The sequence below is a fragment of the Haliotis rufescens genome, unplaced genomic scaffold (genome assembly GCF_023055435.1).
Source record: "Haliotis rufescens isolate VD_foot unplaced genomic scaffold, xgHalRufe1.0.p SCAF_78, whole genome shotgun sequence".
Classification (NCBI taxonomy): domain Eukaryota; kingdom Metazoa; phylum Mollusca; class Gastropoda; order Lepetellida; family Haliotidae; genus Haliotis; species Haliotis rufescens.
This window is the reverse complement of record NW_025964370.1, coordinates 1,440,757-1,457,293: the sequence shown is the minus strand read 5'-3', so window position 1 is coordinate 1,457,293 and position 16,537 is coordinate 1,440,757.

Genomic DNA, 16,537 nt, shown 5'->3' with positions numbered 1-16,537 from the left:
CACTGCTACACAAGGAATTGCACAACTCGGAGTTCTATTCTGTCCCTGAACCCACGACCAAGGGATCCCTTGACGCACTTCTACACAAGGAATTGCATGTGGTGCTGGGATCTTTTCTGTCCCTGAACCCACGACCAAGGGATCCTTTGACGCACTTCTACACAAGGAATTGCATGTGGTGCAGGGATCTCCTCTGTCCCTGAACCCACGACCCAGGGATCCTTTGACGCACCTCTACACAAGGAATTGCACGTGGTGCAGGGATCTCTTCTGTCCCTGAACCCAAGACCAAGGGATCCTTTGACGCACCTCTACACAAGGAATTGCACGTGCTACAGGGATCTCCTCTGTCCCTGAACCCATGACCAAGGGATCCTTTGACGCACCTCTACACAAGGAATTGCACGACTCGGAGTTCTCTTCTGTCCCTGAACCCACGACCAAGGGATCCCTTAACGCACTTCTACACAAGGAATTGCATGTGGTGCAGGGATCTCTTCTGTCCCTGAACCCAAGACCAAGGGATCCTTTGACGCACCTCTACACAAGGAATTGCACGTGCTACAGGGATCTCCTCTGTCCCTGAACCCATGACCAAGGGATCCTTTGACGCACTTCTACACAAGGAATTGCACGACTCGGAGTTCTCTTCTGTTCCTGAATCCACGACCAAGGGATCCTTTGACGCACCTCTACACAAGGAATTGCACGACTCGGAGTTCTCTTCTGTTCCTGAATCCACGACCAAGGGATCCTTTGACGCACCTCTACACAAGGAATTGCACGACTCGGAGTTCTCTTCTGTCCCTGAACCCACGACCAAGGGATCCTTTGACGCACTTCTACACAAGGAATTGCACGACTCGGAGTTCTCTTCTGTTCCTGAATCCACGACCAAGGGATCCTTTGACGCACCTCTACACAAGGAATTGCACGTGGTGCAGGGATCTCCTCTGTCCCTGAACCCTCGACCAAGGGATCCTTTGACGCACTTCTACACAAGGAATTGCACGACTCGGAGTTCTCTTCTGTTCCTGAATCCACGACCAAGGGATCCTTTGACGCACCTCTACACAAGGAATTGCACGACTCGGAGTTCTCTTCTGTCCCTGAACCCACGACCAAGGGATCCTTTGACGCACCTCTACACAAGTAATTGCATGCCTCGGAGTTTTCTCTTCTGTCCCTGAACCCACGACCAAGGGATCCTTTGACGCACCTCTACACAATGAATTGCACGTGGTGCAGGGATCTCCTCTGTCCCTGAACCCTCGACCAAGGGATCCTTTGACGCACTTCTACACAAGGAATTGCACGACTCGGAGTTCTCTTCTGTTCCTGAATCCACGACCAAGGGATCCTTTGACGCACCTCTACACAAGGAATTGCACGTGGTGCAGGGATCTCTTCTTTCCCTGAACCCACGACAAAGAGATCCTTTGACGCACCTCTACACAAGGAATTGCACGACTCGGAGTTCTCTTCTGTCCCTGAACCCACGACCAAGGGATCCTTTGACGCACCTCTACATAAGGAATTGCATGTGGTGCAGGGATCTCCTCTGTCCCTGAACCCACGACCCAGGGATCCTTTGACGCACCTCTACACAAGGAATTGCACGTGGTGCAGGGATCTCTTCTGTCCCTGAACCCAAGACCAAGGGATCCTTTGACGCACCTCTACACAAGGAATTGCACGTGCTACACGGATCTCCTCTGTCCCTGAACCCATGACCAAGGGATCCTTTGACGCACCTCTACACAAGGAATTGCACGACTCGGAGTTCTCTTCTGTCCCTGAACCCACGACCAAGGGATCCCTTAACGCACTTCTACACAAGGAAATGCATGTGGTGCAGGGATCTCTTCTGTCCCTGAACCCACGACCAAGGGATCCTTTGACGCACCTCTACACAAGGAATTGCACGTGGTACAGGGATCTCCTCTGTCCCTGAACCCATGACCAAGGGATCCTTTGACGCACCTCTACACAAGGAATTGCATGTGGTGCAGGGATCTCTTCTGTCCCTGAACCCACGACCAAGGGATCCTTTAACGCACTGCTACACAAGGAATTGCACAACTCGGAGTTCTCTTCTGTCCCTGAACCCACGACCAAGGGATCCCTTGACGCACTTGTACACAAGGAATTGCATGTGGTGCTGGGATCTTTTCTGTCCCTGAACCCACGACCAAGGGATCCTTTGACGCACTTCTACACAAGGAATTGCATGTGGTGCAGGGATCTCTTCTGTCCCTGAACCCACGACCAAGGGATCCTTTGACGCACTTCTACACAAGGAATTGCACGTGGTACAGGGATCTCCTCTGTCCCTGAACCCATGACCAAGGGATCCTTTGACGCACCTCTACACAAGGAATTGCATGTGGTGCAGGGATCTCTTCTGTCCCTGAACCCACGACCAAGGGATCCTTTAACGCACTGCTACACAAGGAATTGCACAACTCGGAGTTCTATTCTGTCCCTGAACCCACGACCAAGGGATCCCTTGACGCACTTCTACACAAGGAATTGCATGTGGTGCTGGGATGTTTTCTGTCCCTGAACCCACGACCAAGGGATCCTTTGACGCACTTCTACACAAGGAATTGCATGTGGTGCAGGGATCTCCTCTGTCCCTGAACCCACGACCCAGGGATCCTTTGACGCACCTCTACACAAGGAATTGCACGTGGTGCAGGGATCTCTTCTGTCCCTGAACCCAAGACCAAGGGATCCTTTGACGCACCTCTACACAAGGAATTGCACGTGCTACAGGGATCTCCTCTGTCCCTGAACCCATGACCAAGGGATCCTTTGACGCACCTCTACACAAGGAATTGCACGACTCGGAGTTCTCTTCTGTCCCTGAACCCACGACCAAGGGATCCCTTAACGCACTTCTACACAAGGAATTGCATGTGGTGCAGGGATCTCTTCTGTCCCTGAACCCAAGACCAAGGGATCCTTTGACGCACCTCTACACAAGGAATTGCACGTGCTACAGGGATCTCCTCTGTCCCTGAACCCATGACCAAGGGATCCTTTGACGCACCTCTACACAAGGAATTGCATGTGGTGCAGGGATCTCTTCTGTCCCTGAACCCACGACCAAGGGATCCTTTAACGCACCTCTACACAAGGAATTGCACGTGGTGCAGGGATCTCTTCTGTCCCTGAACCCAAGACCAAGGGATCCTTTGACGCACTTCTACACAAGGAATTGCATGTGGTGCAGGGATCTCCTCTGTCCCTGAACCCACGACCAAGGGATCCTTTGACGCACTTCTACACAATGAATTGCACGACTCGGAGTTCTCTTCTGTCCCTGAACCCACGACCAAGGGATCCTTTGACGCACCTCTACACAAGGAATTGCATGTGGTGCAGGGATCTCCTCTGTCCCTGAACCCACGACCAAGGGATCCTTTGACGCACTTCTACACAAGGAATTGCACGACTCGGAGTTCTCTTCTGTCCCTGAACCCACGACCAAGGGATCCTTTAACGCGCCTCTACACAAAGAATTGCACGTGGTGCAGGGATCTCTTCTTTCCCTGAAACCACGACCAAGGGATCCTTTGACGCACCTCTACACAAGGAATTGCACGTGGTGCAGGGATCTATTCTATCCCTGAACCCACGACCAAGGGATCCTTTGACGCACCTCTACACAAGGAATTGCTCGACTCGGAGTTCTCTTCTGTCCCTGAACCCACGACCAAGGGATCCTTTGACGCACTTCTACACAAGGAATTGCACGACTCGGAGTTCTCTTCTGTCCCTGAACCCACGACCAAGGGATCCTTTGACGCACCTCTACACAAGGAATTGCACGTGGTGCAGGGATCTCTTCTGTCCCTGAACCCACGGCCAAGGGATCCTTTGACGCAGCTCTACACAAGGAATTGCACAACTCGGAGTTCTCTTCTGTCCCTGAACCCACGACCAAGGGATCCTTTAACGTACCTCTACACAAGGAATTGCATGTGGTGCAGGGATCCCCTCTGTCCCTGAACCCACGACCAACGGATCCTTTGACGCACCTCTACACAAGTAATTGCATGCCTCGGAGTTTTCTCTTCTGTCCCTGAACCCACGACCAAGGGATCCTTTGACGCACCTCTACACAATGAATTGCACGTGGTGCAGGGATCTCCTCTGTCCTTGAACCCTCGACCAAGGGATCCTTTGACGCACTTCTACACAAGGAATTGCACGACTCGGAGTTCTCTTCTGTTCCTGAATCCACGACCAAGGGATCCTTTGACGCACCTCTACACAAGGAATTGCACGACTCGGAGTTCTCTTCTGTCCCTGAACCCACGACCAAGGGATCCTTTGACGCACCTCTACACAAGTAATTGCATGCCTCGGAGTTTTCTCTTCTGTCCCTGAACCCACGACCAAGGGATCCTTTGACGCACCTCTACACAATGAATTGCACGTGGTGCAGGGATCTCCTCTGTCCCTGAACCCTCGACCAAGGGATCCTTTGACGCACCTCTACACAAGGAATTGCACGACTCGGAGTTCTCTTCTGTCCCTGAACCCACGACCAAGGGATCCCTTAACGCACTTCTACACAAGGAAATGCATGTGGTGCAGGGATCTCTTCTGTCCCTGAACCCACGACCAAGGGATCCTTTGACGCACCTCTACACAAGGAATTGCACGTGGTACAGGGATCTCCTCTGTCCCTGAACCCATGACCAAGGGATCCTTTGACGCACCTCTACACAAGGAATTGCATGTGGTGCAGGGATCTCTTCTGTCCCTGAACCCACGACCAAGGGATCCTTTAACGCACTGCTACACAAGGAATTGCACAACTCGGAGTTCTCTTCTGTCCCTGAACCCACGACCAAGGGATCCCTTGACGCACTTCTACACAAGGAATTGCATGTGGTGCTGGGATCTTTTCTGTCCCTGAACCCACGACCAAGGGATCCTTTGACGCACTTCTACACAAGGAATTGCATGTGGTGCAGGGATCTCTTCTGTCCCTGAACCCACGACCAAGGGATCCTTTGACGCACTTCTACACAAGGAATTGCACGTGGTACAGGGATCTCCTCTGTCCCTGAACCCATGACCAAGGGATCCTTTGACGCACCTCTACACAAGGAATTGCATGTGGTGCAGGGATCTCTTCTGTCCCTGAACCCACGACCAAGGGATCCTTTAACGCACTGCTACACAAGGAATTGCACAACTCGGAGTTCTATTCTGTCCCTGAACCCACGACCAAGGGATCCCTTGACGCACTTCTACACAAGGAATTGCATGTGGTGCTGGGATCTTTTCTGTCCCTGAACCCACGACCAAGGGATCCTTTGACGCACTTCTACACAAGGAATTGCATGTGGTGCAGGGATCTCCTCTGTCCCTGAACCCACGACCCAGGGATCCTTTGACGCACCTCTACACAAGGAATTGCACGTGGTGCAGGGATCTCTTCTGTCCCTGAACCCAAGACCAAGGGATCCTTTGACGCACCTCTACACAAGGAATTGCACGTGCTACAGGGATCTCCTCTGTCCCTGAACCCATGACCAAGGGATCCTTTGACGCACCTCTACACAAGGAATTGCACGACTCGGAGTTCTCTTCTGTCCCTGAACCCACGACCAAGGGATCCCTTAACGCACTTCTACACAAGGAATTGCATGTGGTGCAGGGATCTCTTCTGTCCCTGAACCCAAGACCAAGGGATCCTTTGACGCACCTCTACACAAGGAATTGCACGTGCTACAGGGATCTCCTCTGTCCCTGAACCCATGACCAAGGGATCCTTTGACGCACCTCTACACAAGGAATTGCATGTGGTGCAGGGATCTCTTCTGTCCCTGAACCCACGACCAAGGGATCCTTTAACGCACCTCTACACAAGGAATTGCACGTGGTGCAGGGATCTCTTCTGTCCCTGAACCCAAGACCAAGGGATCCTTTGACGCACTTCTACACAATGAATTGCACGACTCGGAGTTCTCTTCTGTCCCTGAACCCACGACCAAGGGATCCTTTGACGCACCTCTACACAAGGAATTGCATGTGGTGCAGGGATCTCCTCTGTCCCTGAACCCACGACCAAGGGATCCTTTGACGCACTTCTACACAAGGAATTGCACGACTCGGAGTTCTCTTCTGTCCCTGAACCCACGACCAAGGGATCCTTTAACGCGCCTCTACACAAAGAATTGCACGTGGTGCAGGGATCTCTTCTTTCCCTGAAACCACGACCAAGGGATCCTTTGACGCACCTCTACACAAGGAATTGCACGTGGTGCAGGGATCTATTCTATCCCTGAACCCACGACCAAGGGATCCTTTGACGCACCTCTACACAAGGAATTGCTCGACTCGGAGTTCTCTTCTGTCCCTGAACCCACGACCAAGGGATCCTTTGACGCACTTCTACACAAGGAATTGCACGACTCGGAGTTCTCTTCTGTCCCTGAACCCACGACCAAGGGATCCTTTGACGCACCTCTACACAAGGAATTGCACGTGGTGCAGGGATCTCTTCTGTCCCTGAACCCACGGCCAAGGGATCCTTTGACGCAGCTCTACACAAGGAATTGCACAACTCGGAGTTCTCTTCTGTCCCTGAACCCACGACCAAGGGATCCTTTAACGTACCTCTACACAAGGAATTGCATGTGGTGCAGGGATCCCCTCTGTCCCTGAACCCACGACCAACGGATCCTTTGACGCACCTCTACACAAGTAATTGCATGCCTCGGAGTTTTCTCTTCTGTCCCTGAACCCACGACCAAGGGATCCTTTGACGCACCTCTACACAATGAATTGCACGTGGTGCAGGGATCTCCTCTGTCCCTGAACCCTCGACCAAGGGATCCTTTGACGCACTTCTACACAAGGAATTGCACGACTCGGAGTTCTCTTCTGTTCCTGAATCCACGACCAAGGGATCCTTTGACGCACCTCTACACAAGGAATTGCACGACTCGGAGTTCTCTTCTGTCCCTGAACCCACGACCAAGGGATCCTTTGACGCACCTCTACACAAGTAATTGCATGCCTCGGAGTTTTCTCTTCTGTCCCTGAACCCACGACCAAGGGATCCTTTGACGCACCTCTACACAATGAATTGCACGTGGTGCAGGGATCTCCTCTGTCCCTGAACCCTCGACCAAGGGATCCTTTGACGCACTTCTACACAAGGAATTGCACGACTCGGAGTTCTCTTCTGTTCCTGAATCCACGACCAAGGGATCCTTTGACGCACCTCTACACAAGGAATTGCACGTGGTGCAGGGATCTCTTCTTTCCCTGAACCCACGACAAAGAGATCCTTTGACGCACCTCTACACAAGGAATTGCACGACTCGGAGTTCTCTTCTGTCCCTGAACCCACGACCAAGGGATCCTTTGACGCACCTCTACATAAGGAATTGCATGTGGTGCAGGGATCTCCTCTGTCCCTGAACCCACGACCCAGGGATCCTTTGACGCACCTCTACACAAGGAATTGCACGTGGTGCAGGGATCTCTTCTGTCCCTGAACCCAAGACCAAGGGATCCTTTGACGCACCTCTACACAAGGAATTGCACGTGCTACAGGGATCTCCTCTGTCCCTGAACCCATGACCAAGGGATCCTTTGACGCACCTCTACACAAGGAATTGCACGACTCGGAGTTCTCTTCTGTCCCTGAACCCACGACCAAGGGATCCCTTAACGCACTTCTACACAAGGAATTGCATGTGGTGCAGGGATCTCTTCTGTCCCTGAACCCACGACCAAGGGATCCTTTGACGCACCTCTACACAAGGAATTGCACGTGGTACAGGGATCTCCTCTGTCCCTGAACCCATGACCAAGGGATCCTTTGACGCACCTCTACACAAGGAATTGCATGTGGTGCAGGGATCTCTTCTGTCCCTGAACCCACGACCAAGGGATCCTTTAACGCACTGCTACACAAGGAATTGCACAACTCGGAGTTCTCTTCTGTCCCTGAACCCACGACCAAGGGATCCCTTGACGCACTTCTACACAAGGAATTGCATGTGGTGCTGGGATCTTTTCTGTCCCTGAACCCACGACCAAGGGATCCTTTGACGCACTTCTACACAAGTAATTGCATGTGGTGCAGGGATCTCCTCTGTCCCTGAACCCACGACCCAGGGATCCTTTGACGCACCTCTACACAAGGAATTGCACGTGGTGCAGGGATCTCTTCTGTCCCTGAACCCAGACCAAGGGATCCTTTGACGCACCTCTACACAAGGAATTGCACGTGCTACAGGGATCTCCTCTGTCCCTGAACCCATGACCAAGGGATCCTTTGACGCACCTCTACACAAGGAATTGCACGACTCGGAGTTCTCTTCTGTCCCTGAACCCACGACCAAGGGATCCCTTAACGCACTTCTACACAAGGAATTGCATGTGGTGCAGGGATCTCTTCTGTCCCTGAACCCAAGACCAAGGGATCCTTTGACGCACCTCTACACAAGGAATTGCACGTGCTACAGGGATCTCCTCTGTCCCTGAACCCATGACCAAGGGATCCTTTGACGCACCTCTACACAAGGAATTGCATGTGGTGCAGGGATCTCTTCTGTCCCTGAACCCAAGACCAAGGGATCCTTTGACGCACCTCTACACAATGAATTGCATGTGGTGCAGGGATCTCCTCTGTCCCTGAACCCACGACCAAGGGATCCTTTGACGCACTTCTACACAAGGAATTGCACGACTCGGAGTTCTCTTCTGTCCCTGAACCCACGACCAAGGGATCCTTTAACGCGCCTCTACACAAAGAATTGCACGTGGTGCAGGGATCTCTTCTTTCCCTGAAACCACGACCAAGGGATCCTTTGACGCACCTCTACACAAGGAATTGCACGTGGTGCAGGGATCTATTCTATCCCTGAACCCACGACCAAGGGATCCTTTGACGCACCTCTACACAAGGAATTGCTCGACTCGGAGTTCTCTTCTGTCCCTGAACCCACGACCAAGGGATCCTTTGACGCACTTCTACACAAGGAATTGCACGACTCGGAGTTCTCTTCTGTCCCTGAACCCACGACCAAGGGATCCTTTGACGCACCTCTACACAAGGAATTGCACGTGGTGCAGGGATCTCTTCTGTCCCTGAACCCACGGCCAAGGGATCCTTTCACGCAGCTCTACACAAGGAATTGCACAACTCGGAGTTCTCTTCTGTCCCTGAACCCACGACCAAGGGATCCTTTAACGTACCTCTACACAAGGAATTGCATGTGGTGCAGGGATCCCCTCTGTCCCTGAACCCACGACCAACGGATCCTTTGACGCACCTCTACACAAGTAATTGCATGCCTCGGAGTTTTCTCTTCTGTCCCTGAACCCACGACCAAGGGATCCTTTGACGCACCTCTACACAATGAATTGCACGTGGTGCAGGGATCTCCTCTGTCCCTGAACCCTCGACCAAGGGATCCTTTGACGCACTTCTACACAAGGAATTGCACGACTCGGAGTTCTTTTCTGTTCCTGAATCCACGACCAAGGGATCCTTTGACGCACCTCTACACAAGGAATTGCACGACTCGGAGTTCTCTTCTGTCCCTGAACCCACGACCAAGGGATCCTTTGACGCACCTCTACACAAGGAATTGCACGTGGTGCAGGGATCTCCTCTCTCCCTGAACCCACGACCAAGGGATCCTTTGACGCACCTCAACACAAGGAATTGCACGACTCGGAGTTCTCTTCTGTCCCTGAACCCACGACCAAGGGATCCCTTGACGCACTTCTACACAAGGAATTGCACGACTCGGAGTTCTTTTCTGTCCCTGAATCCACGACAAAGGGATCCTTTTTAACGCACCTCTAAAACAAGGAATTGCATGTGGTGCAGGGATCTCCTCTGTCCCTGAACCCACGACTAAGGGATCCTTTGACGCACTTCTACACAAGGAATTGCATGTGGTGCAGGGATCCCCTCTGTCCCTGAACCCACGACCAACGGATCCTTTGACGCACCTCTACACAAGTAATTGCATGCCTCGGAGTTTTCTCTTCTGTCCCTGAACCCACGACCAAGGGATCCTTTGACGCACCTCTACACAAGGAATTGCACGTGGTGCAGGGATCTCCTCTGTCCCTGAACCCTCGACCAAGGGATCCTTTGACGCACTTCTACACAAGGAATTGCACGTGGTGCAGGGATCTCTTCTTTCCCTGAACCCACGACCAAGGGATCCTTTGACGCACCTCTACACAAGGAATTGCACGACTCGGAGTTCTCTTCTGTTCCTGAATCAACGACCAAGGGATCCTTTGACGCACCTCTACACAAGGAATTGCACGTGGTGCAGGGATCTCTTCTTTCCCTGAACCCACGACCAAGGGATCCTTTGACGCACCTCTACACAAGGAATTGCACGACTCGGAGTTCTCTTCTGTCCCGAACACACGACCAAGGGATCCTTTGACGCATTTCTACACAAGGAATTGCACGACTCGGAGTTCTCTTCTGTCCCTGAACCCACGACCAAGGGATCCTTTGACGCACCTCTACACAAGGAATTGCATGTGGTGCAGGGATCTCCTCTCTCCCTGAACCCACGACCAAGGGATCCTTTGACGCACCTCAACACAAGGAATTGCACGACTCGGAGTTCTCTTCTGTCCCTGAACCCACGACCAAGGGATCCCTTGACGCACTTCTACACAAGGAATTGCACGACTCGGAGTTCTCTTCTGTCCCTGAACTCACGACCAAGGGATCCTTTAACGCACCTCTAAAACAAGGAATTGCATGTGGTGCAGGGATCTCCTCTGTCCCTGAACCCAAGACTAAGGGATCCTTTGACGCACTTCTACACAAGGAATTGCATGTGGTGCAGGGATCTCCTCTGTCCCTGAACCCAAGACTAAGGGATCCTTTGACGCACTTCTACACAAGTAATTGCATGTGGTGCAGGGATCTCCTCTGTCCCTGAACCCACGACCAAGGGATCCTTTGACGAACTTCTACACAAGGAATTGCACGACTCGGAGTTCTCTTCTGTCCCTGAACCCACGACCAAGGGATCCTTTGACGCACCTCTACACAATGAATTGCATGTGGTGCAGGGATCTCCTCTGTCCCTGAACCCACGACCAAGGGATCCTTTGACGCCCCTCTACACAAGGAATTGCACGTGGTGCAGGGATCTATTCTATCCCTGAACCCACGACCAAGGGATCCTTTGACGCACCTCTACACAAGGAATTGCTCGACTCGGAGTTCTCTTCTGTCCCTGAACCCATGACCAAGGGATCCTTTGACGCACTTCTACACAAGGAATTGCACGACTCGGAGTTCTCTTCTGTCCCTGAACCCACGACCAAGGGATCCTTTGACGCACCTCTACACAAGGAATTGCACGTGGTGCAGGGATCTCTTCTGTCCCTGAACCCACGGCCAAGGGATCCTTTGACGCAGCTCTACACAAGGAATTGCACAACTCGGAGTTCTCTTCTGTCCCTGAACCCACGACCAAGGGATCCTTTGACGCACCTCTACACAAGGAATTGCATGTGGTGCAGGGATCCCCTCTGTCCCTGAACCCACGACCAACGGATCCTTTGACGCACCTCTACACAAGTAATTGCATGCCTCGGAGTTTTCTCTTCTGTCCCTGAACCCACGACCAAGGGATCCTTTGACGCACCTCTACACAATGAATTGCACGTGGTGCAGGGATCTCCTCTGTCCCTGAACCCTCGACCAAGGGATCCTTTGACGCACTTCTACACAAGGAATTGCACGACTCGGAGTTCTCTTCTGTTCCTGAATCCACGACCAAGGGATCCTTTGACGCACCTCTACACAAGGAATTGCACGTGGTGCAGGGATCTCTTCTTTCCCTGAACCCACGACAAAGGGATCCTTTGACGCACCTCTACACAAGGAATTGCACGACTCGGAGTTCTCTTCTGTCCCGAACCCACAACCAAGGGATCCTTTGACGCATTTCTACACAAGGAATTGCACGACTCGGAGTTCTCTTCTGTCCCTGAACCCACGACCAAGGGATCCTTTGACGCACCTCTACACAAGGAATTGCACGACTCGGAGTTCTCTTCTGTCCCTGAACCCACGACCAAGGGATCCCTTGACGCACTTCTACACAAGGAATTGCACGACTCGGAGTTCTCTTCTGTCCCTGAACTCACGACCAAGGGATCCTTTAACGCACCTCTAAAACAAGGAATTGCATGTGGTGCAGGGATCTCCTCTGTCCCTGAACCCAAGACTAAGGGATCCTTTGACGCACTTCTACACAAGGAATTGCATGTGGTGCAGGGATCTCCTCTGTCCCTGAACCCAAGACTAAGGGATCCTTTGACGCACTTCTACACAAGTAATTGCATGTGGTGCAGGGATCTCCTCTGTCCCTGAACCCACGACCAAGGGATCCTTTGACGAACTTCTACACAAGGAATTGCACGACTCGGAGTTCTCTTCTGTCCCTGAACCCACGACCAAGGGATCCTTTGACGCACCTCTACACAATGAATTGCATGTGGTGCAGGGATCTCCTCTGTCCCTGAACCCACGACCAAGGGATCCTTTGACGCACCTCTACACAAGGAATTGCACGTGGTGCAGGGATCTATTCTATCCCTGAACCCACGACCAAGGGATCCTTTGACGCACCTCTACACAAGGAATTGCTCGACTCGGAGTTCTCTTCTGTCCCTGAACCCACGACCAAGGGATCCTTTGACGCACTTCTACACAAGGAATTGCACGACTCGGAGTTCTCTTCTGTCCCTGAACCCACGACCAAGGGATCCTTTGACGCACCTCTACACAAGGAATTGCACGTGGTGCAGGGATCTCTTCTTTCCGTGAACCCACGGCCAAGGGATCCTTTGACGCAGCTCTACACAAGGAATTGCACGACTCGGAGTTCTCTTCTGTCCCTGAACCCACGACCAAGGGATCCTTTGACGCACCTCTACACAAGGAATTGCATGTGGTGCAGGGATCTCCTCTGTCCCTAAACCCACGACCAACGGATCCTTTGACGCACCTCTACACAAGTAATTGCATGCCTCGGAGTTTTCTCTTCTGTCCCTGAACCCACGACCAAGGGATCCTTTGACGCACCTCTACACAATGAATTGCACGTGGTGCAGGGATCTCCTCTGTCCCTGAACCCTCGACCAAGGGATCCTTTGACGCACTTCTACACAAGGAATTGCACGACTCGGAGTTCTCTTCTGTTCCTGAATCCACGACCAAGGGATCCTTTGACGCACCTCTACACAAGGAATTGCACGTGGTGCAGGGATCTCTTCTTTCCCTGAACCCACGATAAAGGGATCCTTTGACGCACCTCTACACAAGGAATTGCACGACTCGGAGTTCTCTTCTGTCCCGAACCCACAACCAAGGGATCCTTTGACGCATTTCTACACAAGGAATTGCACGACTCGGAGTTCTCTTCTGTCCCTGAACCCACGACCAAGGGATCCTTTGACGCACCTCTACACAAGGAATTGCATGTGGTGCAGGGATCTCCTCTGTCCCTGAACCCACGACCCAGGGATCCTTTGACGCACCTCTACACAAGGAATTGCACGTGGTGCAGGGATCTCTTCTGTCCCTGAACCCAAGACCAAGGGATCCTTTGACGCACCTCTACACAAGGAATTGCACGTGCTACAGGGATCTCCTCTGTCCCTGAACCCATGACCAAGGGATCCTTTGACGCACCTCTACACAAGGAATTGCACGACTCGGAGTTCTCTTCTGTCCCTGAACCCACGACCAAGGGATCCCTTAACGCACTTCTACACAAGGAATTGCATGTGGTGCAGGGATCTCTTCTGTCCCTGAACCCAAGACCAAGGGATCCTTTGACGCACTTCTACACAAGGAATTGCACGACTCGGAGTTCTCTTCTGTCCCTGAACCCACGACCAAGGGATCCTTTGACGCACCTCTACACAAGGAATTGCACGTGCTACAGGGATCTCCTCTGTCCCTGAACCCATGACCAAGGGATCCCTTGACGCACTTCTACACAATGAATTGCACGACTCGGAGTTCTCTTCTGTCCCTGAACCCACGACCAAGGGATCCTTTGACGCACCTCTACACAATGAATTGCACGTGGTGCAGGGATCTCCTCTGTCCCTGAACCCACGACCAAGGGATCCTTTGACGCACTTCTACACAAGGAATTGCACGACTCGGAGTTCTCTTCTGTCCCTGAACCCACGACCAAGGGATCCTTTAACGCACCTCTACACAAAGAATTGCACGTGGTGCAGGGATCTCTTCTTTCCCTCAACCCACGACCAAGGGATCCTTTGACGCACCTCTACACAAGGAATTGCACGTGGTGCAGGGATCTATTCTATCCCTGAACCCACGACCAAGGGATCCATTGACGCACCTCTACACAAGGAATTGCTCGACTCGGAGTTCTCTTCTGTCCCTGAACCCACGACCAAGGGATCCTTTGACGCACTTCTACATAAGGAATTGCACGACTCGGAGTTCTCTTCTGTCCCGAACCCACGACCAAGGGATCCTTTGACGCACCTCTACACAAGGAATTGCACGTGGTGCAGGGATCTCTTCTGTCCCTGAACCCACGGCCAAGGGATCCTTTGACGCACCTCTACACAAAGAATTGCACAACTCGGAGTTCTCTTCTGTCCCTGAACCCACGACCAAGGGATCCTTTAACGCACCTCTAAACAATGAATTGCATGTGGTGCAGGGATCTCCTCTGTCCCTGAACCGACGACCAAGGGATCCTTTGGCGCACCTCTACACAAGGAATTGCACGTGGTGCAGGGATCTCTTCTGTCCCTGAACCCAAGACCAAGGGATCCTTTGACGCACTGCTACACAAGGAATTGCACGTGGTGCAGGGATCTCTTCTGTCCCTGAACCCACGGCCAAGGGATCCTTTAACGCACTGCTACACAAGGAATTGCACAACTCGGAGTTCTCTTCTGTCCCTGAACCCACGACCAAGGGATCCTTTAACGCACCTCTACACAAGGAATTGCATGTGGTGCAGGGATCTCCTCTGTCCCTGAACCCACGACCAAGGGATCCTTTGGCGCACCTCTACACAAGGAATTGCACGTGGTGCAGGGATCTCTTCTGTCCCTGAACCCACGACCAAGGGATCCTTTGACGCACCTCTACACAAGGAATTGCACGACTCGGAGTTCTCTTCTGTCCCTGAACCCACGACCAAGGGATCCTTTGACGCACTGCTACACAAGGAATTGCACGACTCGGAGTTCTCTTCTGTCCCTGAACCCACGACCAAGGGATCCTTTGACGCACCTCTACACAAGGAATTGCAAGACTCGGAGTTCTCTTCTGTCCCTGAACCCACGACCAAGGGATCCTTTGACGCACTGCTACACAAGGATTTGCACGACTCGGAGTTCTCTTCTGTCCCTGAACCCACGACCAAGGGATCCTTTGACGCACCTCTACACAAGGAATTGCACGTGGTGAAGGGATCTGTTCTGTCCCTGAACCCACGACCAAGGGATCCTTTGACGCACTGCTACACAAGGAATTGCACAAGTCGGAGTTCTCTTCTGTCCCTGAACCCAAGACCAAGGGATCCTTTGACGCACCTGTACACAAGGAATTGCACGTGGTGCAGGGATCTCTTCTGTCCCTGAACCCACGACCAAGGGATCCTTTAACGCACTTCTACACAAGGAATTGCACAACTCGGAGTTCTCTTCTGTCCCTGAACCCACGACCAAGGGATCCTTTGGCGCACTGCTACACAAGGAATTGCACGTGGTGCAGGGATCTCTTCTGTCCCTGAACTTAAGACCAAGGGATCCTTTGACGCACCTCTACACAAGGAATTGCACGTGGTACAGGGATCTCCTCTGTCCCTGAACCCATGACCAAGGGATCCTTTGACGCACCTCTACACAAGGAATTGCACGACTCGGAGTTCTCTTCTGTCCCTGAACCCACGACCAAGGGATCCCTTGACGCACTTCTACACAAGGAATTGCATGTGGTGCTGGGATCTTTTCTGTCCCTGAACCCACGACCAAGGGATCCTTTGACGCACTTCTACACAAGGAATTGCATGTGGTGCAGGGATCTCCTCTGTCCCTGAACCCACGACCCAGGGATCCTTTGACGCACCTCTACACAAGGAATTGCACGTGGTGCAGGGATCTCTTCTGTCCCTGAACCCAAGACCAAGGGATCCTTTGACGCACCTCTACACAAGGAATTGCACGTGCTACAGGGATCTCCTCTGTCCCTGAACCCATGACCAAGGGATCCTTTGACGCACCTCTACACAAGGAATTGCACGACTCGGAGTTCTCTTCTGTCCCTGAACCCACGACCAAGGGATCCCTTAACGCACTTCTACACAAGGAATTGCATGTGGTGCAGGGATCTCTTCTGTCCCTGAACCCAAGACCAAGGGATCCTTTGACGCACCTCTACACAAGGAATTGCACGTGGTACAGGGATCTCCTCTGTCCCTGAACCCATGACCAAGGGATC